Source organism: Lutra lutra, chromosome 2, assembly GCF_902655055.1.
Source record: "Lutra lutra chromosome 2, mLutLut1.2, whole genome shotgun sequence".
Lineage (NCBI taxonomy): Eukaryota > Metazoa > Chordata > Mammalia > Carnivora > Mustelidae > Lutra > Lutra lutra.
Genome location: NC_062279.1, coordinates 28,408,870 through 28,420,284, shown reverse-complemented (window position 1 = coordinate 28,420,284; position 11,415 = coordinate 28,408,870). Strand labels below are relative to the sequence as shown.

The 11,415-nt window shown below is 36.4% G+C and overlaps 1 pseudogene; it reads right to left on the bottom strand.

The window, feature by feature from the left end:
* Positions 1–4,947: 4,947 nt before the first annotated feature.
* On the bottom strand, positions 4,948–5,926 carry LOC125094022 (60S ribosomal protein L5-like; annotated as a pseudogene).
* Positions 5,927–11,415: the final 5,489 nt, after the last annotated feature.

Sequence of the window (11,415 nt, the reverse complement as noted above, 5' to 3'; positions counted from 1 at the left end):
TGCGTTAGTCCTAAAAACAATTTAGAAATCTCGACATTGTGCCCTTTTTGTAGAGAGGAAATAAGGCTGAAATATTAACACAACTGGCTGAATACACTCCATTAAGCATAAAACCTTAACAAATAGTATGTAGCATTTTTGTTACACAGAAATGTGCTCAGCTATTGTCAGTGGAAATCTTTTGGACTGATTCAGGCCAGCCATCTAAATGGTGGAGGGGGGGGAAATACTGAATGAACAAAAGACCAAGCTAAGAAAACAGATTTTTTTTTTTTAACTCCAATTGTAGGAAACCATTTGTGGAATAAAAACAAATTGGAAATCTTGAAATATGTAATAATAGTTATTTTACAAATAGGGATACTAAAGCAAAATGCTTACAAAGCAGGTGAAATTATCTAAAAAAAAATTGAAGTTAATGAGAAAAACAATAATAACGTAGATAGCAGGCACTCTCTTCCCAAATTCCTGGGCTGAAAGTGGGCTTCCCACGGTCTTTATGGTAGTTAACTAGGTACATGCTTTATAGTGAAAAACTTACTTACATGTTATTTATTCCTTGCAGTCAGAGTATGTGGTAGGCATCATGATTCCCATTTTGTAAATGAGAAGACTAAAACTAATCAGAATATGGTGGTAGAGACAAGGCTTAAAATAAGCTTTGTGGAAGGGTTCAAATACGGGGTATAGAATAGTGCTGCTTTCAAAATTAAAACCACATTGAGATATCACCTTACACCAGTTAGAATGGCCAAAATTAGCAAGACAGGAGACAACATATGTTGGAGGGGATGTGGAGAAAGGGGAACCCTCTTACACTGTTGGTGGGAATGCAAGTTGGTGCAGCCACTTTGGAGAACAGTGTGGAGATTCCTCAAGAAATTAAAAATAGAGCTTCCTTATGACCCTGCCATTGCACTACTGGGTATTTACCCCAAAGATACAGATGTAGTGAAAAGAAGGGCCATCTGTACCCCAATGTTTATAGCAGCAATGGCCACGGTCGCCAAACTGTGGAAAGAACCAAGATGCCCTTCAACGGACGAATGGATAAGGAAGATGTGGTCCATATACACTATGGAGTATTATGCCTCCATCAGAAAGGATGAATACCCAACTTTTGTAGCAACATGGATGGGACTGGAAGAGATTATTTTGAGTGAAATAAGTCAAGCAGAGAGAGTCAATTGTCATATGGTTTCACTTATTTGTGGAGCATAACAAATAACATGGAGGACATGTGGAGATGGAGAGGAGAAGGGAGTTGAGGGAAATTGGAAGGGGAGGTGAACCATGAGAGACTATGGACTCTGAAAAACAACCTGAGGGTCTTGAAGGGGCAGGGGGTGGGAGGTTGGGGGAACCAGGTGGTGGGTATTAGAGAGGGCACGGACTGCATGGAGCACTGGGTGTGGTACAAAAACAATGAATACTGTTATGCTGAAAAAAAAAAAAACTAAAGAGAGGAAGTAAAAAAAAAAAAGAATAGTGCCGCTTTCCTCTCGTTTCATAAGATTTTATGGGGTATTCTGTTCTGTTGAGGTTGACTGTAACACATTTACCGTAACACTGTAAGAAGAGATAGTGATGTTGAATTTGATTTTCTGGGGTAGTGTGGTTTTGAACTTCCTAATGGCAAACTATTTCAAAGACCTTTTAGATGAAGATCGTGTAGCAACAGGTTTTTTTTTTTCCTTTTTTGAAAAACTTTCTCCAAACAATAAAGAAAAAAATGAATGAAAAACTCAATTATCAGTGAAATAAGGAGACTGATGACAGTCCTCAACCCTACATTTTGAAGGATAATACCACCAAAGGTTCAGAAATCTGAGATGAAGTGGGTTACTGATAGCCTACATCCTTCAAAGCTCACAAAGAACTGATTTTTCCAAAAGTGCACGTGAATGTGATTGTCAAGGTGGCAAAAGAGTGAAAGAAGGAGGGAACAGTGGTCACTTGAGGCGAAGAGCAGGCTACTTATATCTCCTGAATGTTGAAAAGGAAAGGGAAATATTTTTCAATGTCACCAATGACAAAAGAAAATTCAGAAAACATTACTTGATATGAATATTTTATTGCATGAGAAATTGTTGTTGAACAGGAAGACTTCAGAACCTAAAGTTGTTAGTAGTACAGCTCAGTTTATAAAGCAAGAATGAATAAGTACATTGTTTCTTATTTTCAGTAATTTGTTACTGGAAACTCACTTTCCTTTCCTCTCCTGCATGAGCTTACTGGTTTGTGGCTGATTATCTAGGAAGCTCTAAGGTCACACTGACATGAAGAAGGCTTAAGCTTTGTTTAAGGTCAGAGTCAGCATTTCAAGGAAATCAATACAATTTGACATTTTGGTTATGTGACTAGGAGTGTTTGGTCTAGTGTTTGGTCTAGGGGTACCTTCAAGTTGTGGTCTCTATTTTAGTTTTTATTTAACACCAACAAAAATAAAGTGACAGAGTTGGCAAAATGTTTTGGAGGTGAGTAAGCCAAGCAAATGTGTTTGACGTTACTTCCTTCCTCACTGCGATCCCTTCTGTTCCTGCCTTTAGTTTCCCACTTTTGGTTTGGTAAATAGTTCACCCAATACATGAATAATGAATAACTTAAAAAAATGAACCAACATGGGATCTATCACAAAGGTTTAAAAAAGGGAAAGAATAAAGTGAAAAGTAAATGAAGAATACCCCACAAGAGGAATTAACCAAGGAAACAGAGGAAGAATTCAAACAGCTTTCTATTCTTTCAGAGACCTTTCTTTCCCTCTTGTTCTTTCTCTCTCTCCCCTCTCTGGATCCACAAAGTTACAAAGGCTTAAAAAGATACTAAAAAACTAAAAGATACTAAATGAAGTAGCAGGACTCAAGTAATAAAGGGAAGCAAAATATAAAGGTGTTATAAAGACAAAAGCAATATAAGAAGAAACAAAAACAGAATAAAAAACTGAAATATGGGGGGTGCCTGGGTGGCTTAGTGGGTTAAAGCCTCTGCCTTCTGCTCAGGTCATGATCTCAGGGTCCTGGGATCGAGCCCCGCATCAGGCTCTCTGCTCAATGGGTAGCCTGCTTCCCTTCCTCTCTCCTCCTGCCTCTCTACTTGTAATCTCTGTCTGTCAAATAAATAAATAAAATCTTTAAAAAAAAACTGAAATATGGGAGAATAGTGAACAGACCTAATGAAACAATATACAATAAAGTGAAAAAGAAAAAGACTACAAAAATAATTATTGATAAGGATAAACAAAGACTTCGAATATATCTTAAGTGATGCTCCTGAGCAATGGTCCCATCCAAAATGTCAGTAGGGTCCACTCTGAGAAGCATTAGAGGTGACACAGAGCTTTGAGCCTGAAGTCAGACTGCCTGGAAGTGGACATGTGTCTTCTCATCCTCATCATTGCTACTTCCTCCCTCCCCCAATTTAAAAATTAAAAGGAAAGTCAAAGGTGCATCTATCTGATGACCTCCATTTTCTTTGTAGAGTTGGATGTGATGTCTACTGAGACTGTGTGTGGGAAAGGAGGTTTGAAAATAGTATAAAAGTCTTAATATAATGGTTTTGGAGAGGAAAAAGAAATACAGTATTCTCTCATATTTATTTATTTAACATTGAGGACCATGAGTTAATTTGTAGTGACTGAAATCGCATTATATTGTAATTATAACTTTTACTAGTGGTTTTTAGTATCTTGGGGTGAGGAGTAGGGTAGAGTAGTTGAAAGTTAAGTTGATCTGGGGTCAAAGTTCTATATGACATGTGGGAAAGGACAAAAGAGGGGGAGTTGAAGATATTTTAAGAGATTTGTTGAAGTGGTTGACCCTGAAATCTAGATTGGATAGAGGAGAAATTAAAGACGTAAACATTTAAAGAAAAGGGAATGGCAAAGAATTCAGTTGTCAAATCACTAATCTATTGTTCAATAAATTAGAATTTTTAGTAGCATTTTTGATATTATGGATTTTCACTCTGATTCTGATTGGGGCCTCCTTATCAAAGGAAGCTCTTTCTGTGTTCATTCAACAAGTACTTGCTGAGCATTGAAAAGCAAGGGCTCGACCCTTCCTCATTCAATGAGGAAACACCCAAACCACTTTATTTCCAAACCTGATGCCTCTTTTTGTGATCTTTATCCCATGATCGAATTATTCTCCCATGTGTGCTTATTTCCTCCTTTCTCTTCTTTTTTTTTTTTTAATCATGAAGTATTTTACACGCAGAAACATGCTCAGGTATTTGCATTTCTAATCTATCTCACCCTTTAATGCCATCCATTGTTTTAATTATAATATCTTTTCTTTTTCCAAGTTCATTAACATCTTCTTGAAAAGGTTCAATGTGGATCTCAAGGCCTAGCTGAATTATAACTGCCTAACTTCCCTGATCACCACTTAGAATTGTTTGCCCCACTTAAAATTGTTTAAATCTAGAAAATTACCTTTTAGATAAGAGTTACTAAGCGATCGTTTTTTATTTTAGTGAAGATACACTCCCTGCCTCACTTAATAGTCAGGAAAATAATTTACTATAATACAAAATTAGAATAAAGCAATAACAAGTATAAAGTTCAGAAAGGAACAATTAGTTCTGACAAGGGTAATCCAAGGAGGCTCCGTGTAAGAAGATGAATTTGTTGATGACAGAGACAATGGGGAGAAGAGGAAAGTAAGACTGTTTGAACAAGGACATTAAAATATGAGAACCTAACTAATTTTGTATATTTAAAGATAAAATTTTAAAATGCATTTCCACAGTATTTTATGGTCTATAATATTTTTGAATACTCCAGTATATAATATATAGATTGTTTTTGTTTTATTTTACACTGTTGACCAGTTAATGTTTAATGTATTCTTTTTTTTCTTTTTGTTTTTTTTTTCCACTTTTTGCTGAGTATATTGTTACTGTTGTTTTTATCTGAAAAATCGTCATAGAAAATTGTGGTTTGGTTTATTACCTTCTCAGTAGCTTGCTTCTGAGTTCAAGGGAGCTTGCCTTCTTCTATGCTATTTTATCTTTCTTCTGGGCAAGAGACATTTTGGCATGGTTCCACCTCTTCTTTTTAACTTCTTTCTTAGGCTTCTTTTCATAGATTGGGTTCTTCAGTATAGCAGTGTGAGCTTTCTTATACATTTCCTCCTACATATCTGGAGTTTTATTGTCCTTTATTTATTGAGAGAATTGTTTCTTGTAAGCATCCTCATCTTCTTTAATTAGGTAATAAATGTAATCAACTTTCTGACCCATGATGTGCTTTTGTATGGAATTCCTTGTTTTCTGAATCATGATCACAGAATTGTTTGGTACTGTGAGGGAGAGACAAGCCTCCATCCATAGCTCCTTTGAGAGACCCAAAAAATTTATTTCCATTAGTAGTTCTGTCAAACCCAGCATCCAAATAGCAGGTGAAGGCACCAGGTTGACAATCAGTGCTTTCCGCATGGTATTCATCTCCAGTCACTTGGACTTGGCCTTCATAATCTTGTCCATGCCAAACCTACTGAGAAGCCTGCAGGCAGCAACAGATCAGTACAATACACTGCAGTATAATTTGTCAGGCCAACCTTTTCATATTACACTTTGGGAGTTCATGAGCATGAGCTACACAAGCTATCATTTACTTCCTCTGTGGGCATAAGCAATCTGACAAATGATACATCTGTTGGTGACACGAAATATCATCCTGTATTTAGATGTATTATTCTTATTTTATAAAATATACTTATATATTATATATATTTATTATATATAATATAAAATATACTTATCCTGAATTACCAAACATTTCCAAGCATAATAATCAGTTTACCCTCTTGTCTTCTTCTAAATTTCACCTGCTATCTCTCGAAACAAACCTTATTCTTGACAACTTTATCAAACCACATCTGCAGGAGAGAGACTGGTGTCCTCAGCTCGCCACAGACCAGCAGGCCTAGCAAGACTCTGGTGGGGGTTAGGGATGAGCAGTTAATGTTTGAAGTATTCTAATAAGAATAATGCCTTTGGGTGTGGTTGGTTAACATGTGGAGAAAAAAACCAAAAAACAAAAACAGTGGGCACCAGGGTGGCTCAGTGGGTTAAGCCTCTGCCTTCAGCTCAGGTCATGATCTCAGGGTCCTGGGATCGAGCCCTGCATCGGGCTCTCTGCTCAACAGGGAGCCTGCTTCCCCGTCTCTCTCTGCCTGCCTGTCTACCTACTTGTGATCTCTCTGTCAAATAAATAAATAAAATCTTAAAAGAAAAAAAAAAAGAGTATTACATAGACAGTGACTAAAGCTGCTTCATCTATTCTTGTCTCTCTCTCAAATAAAGCAATATATTTTATTAGATGAACACTGTTCATTTCACCAACAAAAAATCAAATATGTAAACTGGGTAGCATGAGTTTTTATACCTATACGTTAACATTATATATAAGAATCTAGTGAACCCAGTGCCTCAAGTTCTCAGAATGGCTCTGCATGGCCAGAATTCTGGAGCCAATCCTGTGTCTAGGAGATTGCCATGAATTTTTTGGTGCCTGACTCAAAATGAAAGACTAGCTGTATATTTCTTCTTTAATATTGTAATATTTGCCTCAAATGATCTTCTCATAGAAGAAGAACTACATTGAAGCATATAAAATAGACTGTATGACTGTTTTGTGCCTGTTGGCTAATAAATGTGAGAGTGGTGGGATTCCATATTACATTTATTTTCATTATAACATACTACATGGTAGCAAGTCTATAAAGAGTAATTACCCACCTGTCTTTAAATACAGGAGGTTACCAGTATTTACCAAAAATAATCCAATAATTATGAACAACCAAACTTAGATAAAGCAGTTTATAATGACAATTGTTAAGAAAAAAGTGGTCTGTTATTAAGTTCAGGCATCTTGTTACTGTTTAGGAAGATAATAAATCCATGACCCTTTAGCATACATAAAAAATAATTTTTAGTAGAATTTTCAAAACATTCCTAATTCAGAGTTTTTGAGTGAGCCTGTTAACTTTATTCTTTAATTCATTCATTCAACTTTATTTATTGGATCCTACTTCTGTGCTACACCCTTTCTAGGGGCCAGGGATAAAATGGAGAATAAGACTGACAAGTCCTTGCTTTCACAGTTCTTACATTGTATTGTAGCACAAGAATCTCAGTGTTCATGCATTCTAAATAAGATTTCCAACTATTCTCTTGGTTTTTCCATGTGATTATTGAGAAATGAAACAAAATTTGGTTTTGCATCTATATATTTTTTTCTTTAAAAATTTAGTACATTACCAATACACATTCACCAAAGCAACTTATTTTTTCTTGGTTAAAAATCTGGTATTCTTATCAAACAAATAGATGTATAAATTGTATATTTTCATCAAGTGCTAGGCAGTGTTGATGGAAATATAAACATGTATGTGCAATGCACTAGCCTAAGAAAAGGGAGGATTCAAAAGTAGTGAAAGAAAATTTCCTGTTCTATAGTCACTTGTACTTAAGGTGGGTTGGTGGTTCTCTTCAGGATCAGGTCTACAAGCTCATCAAGCTTTTGATCTCTTTATCAACAACATCTTAAAATTTAGCCTTTGTATGGTTACAACATTACCTTTCTAAGTTCATGTCACCTGGATCACAAGATCTGCAAAGATCTTCTTCCTTTCAGTAGGTTGCCTTTTCCTTTTGCTGATAGTTTCCTTTGCTGTGCAGAAGCTTTTTATTTTGCAGTCCCAATGGTTTATTTTTTTGTTAGGTCTTCTTAGGCAAGGGAAATAATCTCGAAAAAAATGTTGCCAAGGCTTATGTCCAAGTTATTACTGCCTATGTTTTCTTCCAAGAGTTTTTTGGTTTTGTGGTTTCAGATCTCACATTTAGGTTTTTAATCCATTTTAAGTTTATTTTTGTATATAGTGTTAGAGAGTGGTCCAGTTTTATTCTTTTGCATGTAGCTTTTCCATTTTTCCAGCACAATTCATTGAAGAGACTCTCTTGCCATTGCATGTTCTTGCCTCCTTTGTCATAGATTAAGTGATCATGTAACTGTGGGTTTATTTCTGGATTTTCTATTCTGTTCCATTTATTTATGTGTCTTTTTTTGTGTGTGCCACTGCCACACTGTTTTGATTACCATATCATTGTATATATCTTGAAGTCTAGGGTTGTGATATACCTCCTGCTTTGTTCTTCCTTAAGATTGTTTTGGTTAGGGGTGCCTGGGTGGCCCAGCGGGTTAAGCCTCTGCCTTTGGCTCAGGTCATGGTCTCAGGGTCCTGAGATCAAGCCCCACATTGGGCTCTCTGCTCATCGGGGAGCCTGCTTCCCCTTCCCTCTCTGCCTACTTGTGATCTCTCACTCTCTGTCAAATAAATAAATAAAATATTTTTTAAAAAGATTGTTTTGGCTATTCACAGTCTTTTGCGGTTCCATACAAATTTTAGGATTATTTGTTCTAGGTCTATGAAGAACACAAGTGGTATTTTTGTAGGGATTGCATTGAATTTGTAGATTTCTTTGCATATTATGAACATTTTAACAATATTTTTAGGATTACTTTCATTTAACAACCACCTGGCTGAGTATGGAATTTTTGTCCTTGCCTGGGAGCTGTGAGAGGGCCAGAGCTCAGACCCCCTTCTCACTCTCACTGTGCTCACAGGTTTTTGCTCAATAGTTTGAATGAAAAGAGTAGTTGAGTTTCTTAATCCATCCTTGCTTAATTGCCGTTGGAAGTCATGAGTTCTCCTTCATATTTTTTTCTGTTAATGTAGATATTTTCCCATACACCTCTTTTAATAGGTATTTGAACAGAAATGACGGGGCGCCTGGGTGGCTCAGTGGGTTAAGCCGCTGCCTTTGGCTCAGGTCATGATCCCAGGTCCTGGGTTCGAGCCCCACATCGGGCTTTCTGCTCAGCAGGGAGCCTGCTTCCTCCTCTCTCTCTGCCTGCCTCTCTGCCTACTTGTGATTTCTCTCTGTCAAATAAATAAATAAAATCTTAAAAAAAAAAAAAAGAAATGAGGAATAAGAAGTCCAGCCAGAGACTTTATCTTATGCTGCCATTCTGCATTCTATTTTTATTAATTTATTTTTTTATTATGTTATGTCCCCATACCATACATCATTAGTTTTTGATGTAGTGTCATTCTGCATTCTAGAATTTGTTTGATTGATGATTGACTAGTTTTGAGAGCATGATGACTTTCCTTGAAAAATTAACTTCTTTAAAAAAATTAGAATATAAGCTTTTTAAAGACAAAGTAAACTTGTCAAGACCCCAACTGAGCAGACAGCTTTCTATTCTTGAGCTTAGTGGGTTTTTTTTTTTTTTTTTTTTGAGAAAAATCCTTCATATGTTTGCTTAATTGTGATCTTTGGTTCCACTAGCATTTATTGGCAGTTTACATACAAATTACCATGATTCAAACAGCAACTTCTAGTGACTTCTCTACTGAGCTACTCCTTCTCATCCTAAACGACTCAGTTTCTTTTTTAAATTGTGTATACTGCTCTCTGTTTCTCTCTGGTTTGTGCCTATGTTTGTTTCTATCCCTATCTCTCCTTCTCTCCCCCTCTCCTCCCCACCCCCCCAACCACCAGCTTCTGAAATTTTCTCCATTCCTCCAAAGCTGCTTCCCAGGGCTCTGAGCTTATCTTTGGACAAGACAGAGAAAAGACTTGAGGCAACTTGCCAATGTGTTGTAACCAAAGACTATTTATTCTCCACACAGTGGAGAATCATTATCACTTAGGAAACCTCACTCCAGTGACATCTCCTCCTCCCTTCTAGTCCCCGTTTTCTCAGAGAGAATTGCCATGGCACTGTACCCTCCCTTTTCTCACCCTCACTCAGAAGTCTTACCACCATGGAATATATTTGAATTAAAAGGTTATATGACTTAGTTTCCAATTTCAGAATTTTCCTTTAGAAATTTTTATTTTACAAATAAATTCTTTCATAGAGTTTAACTTAGCTAATATCCCAAATGAAGAAAAATAAAAGCAAAAAGTAATTATTTGGCATGCTGATCACTTTTCCCTGAACAACTTTAATTTTCTCATTGGTCTACTGGTTATCTTTTTTGATATCCATTGCTGTATATTGTAAAAGCCATTCCTGAGTTCTAAAAGGCCTACTTGGAAAAACAATAGAAAACAATTAATCTTAATAATGTTACATCGATCAGTTTATATGTTTGCATAAAATCCAGTTGAGAAACCCAATATGCCACTATAAAGATGGTAAGAAACACAGAACACTCATAATTATGTACAAATATGGGAGGGAGATACTTCCATCATGAATTTAGTAGAATTATTAAGTGAATGGGTGTGTGTGTGTGTGTGTGTGTGTGTGTGTGTGTGTGATATATATATATGTATATATATATATATATAGAGAGAGAGAGAGAGCAATAAAATTTTCTTACTATTTTCTCATAAAATTAGCTAAGTCATGTTTTAATATAACCAAACATCAACATTAAATAGTAGTATTTTCTGAAACAAATAATGGGTGGATAATGAGTGATTATCACGTTATAGTCAGTGCTTCTCAAAGTGACACCCAAGAGCTGCTTGCATGAGAATCTGGGTGCTTTTTAAAAATGCAGAGGGGCACTTGGGTGTGCAGTTGGTTAAGCTTTCAGCATTTTTATTTTGGCTTATGATTTGGCTCATCAAAAACTTTTGATTTGGTCATGATCTCATGGTTGTGGGATCGAACCCTGCATTGGTCTCTATGCTCAGTGTGGAGTCTGTCCCTCTTCTTCTACTCCTCCTCTCCCCACACTCCCCAACTCATGCATGCTTGAGCATACACTCTCTCTCTTAAATAAATAAATAAATAAATAAATAAAGAAAGAAAGAAAGAAAGAAAGCAGATTCCTGAATCCTTCCCACACCTATTGAGTCAAAATCTCTGAAAGTAGGACCCTGTCATCTTCATTACATGAGCTCACTGGTTGATTTTAGGTACATTAAACTCTGAGACTTACTGAATTAGGTATTATGAAAAAGGCAAATCAGGTAAATAAAATTTAAGTGCTATCCTCCATTTCAAGGGAAGATGTTTTTCTTTTTTTTTTTTTTTAATTAAAGATTTTACCTATTTGACAGAGAGAGAGATCACAAGTAGGCAGAGAGGCAGGCAGAGAGAGAGGGGGAAGCAGGCTCCCTGCTGAGCAGAAAGCCCAATGCAGGCCTCCATCCCAGGACCCTGAGATCATGACCTGAACAAAAGACAGAGGCTTAACCCACTATACTACCCAGGCGCCCCAGAAGATGTTTTTCTTGAGTCTTTTTAACTGCTTGACCAAGGAACAAAAATCAAACAACCTGTTAAATCTCCTACTTCAATTTCAGACAATTTCGTAGATGAAAATGGCCTTGAGCTAATAGAATGACTGTTACATAATTTTCTCTGGTTCCTTTTTATGTGTTTAT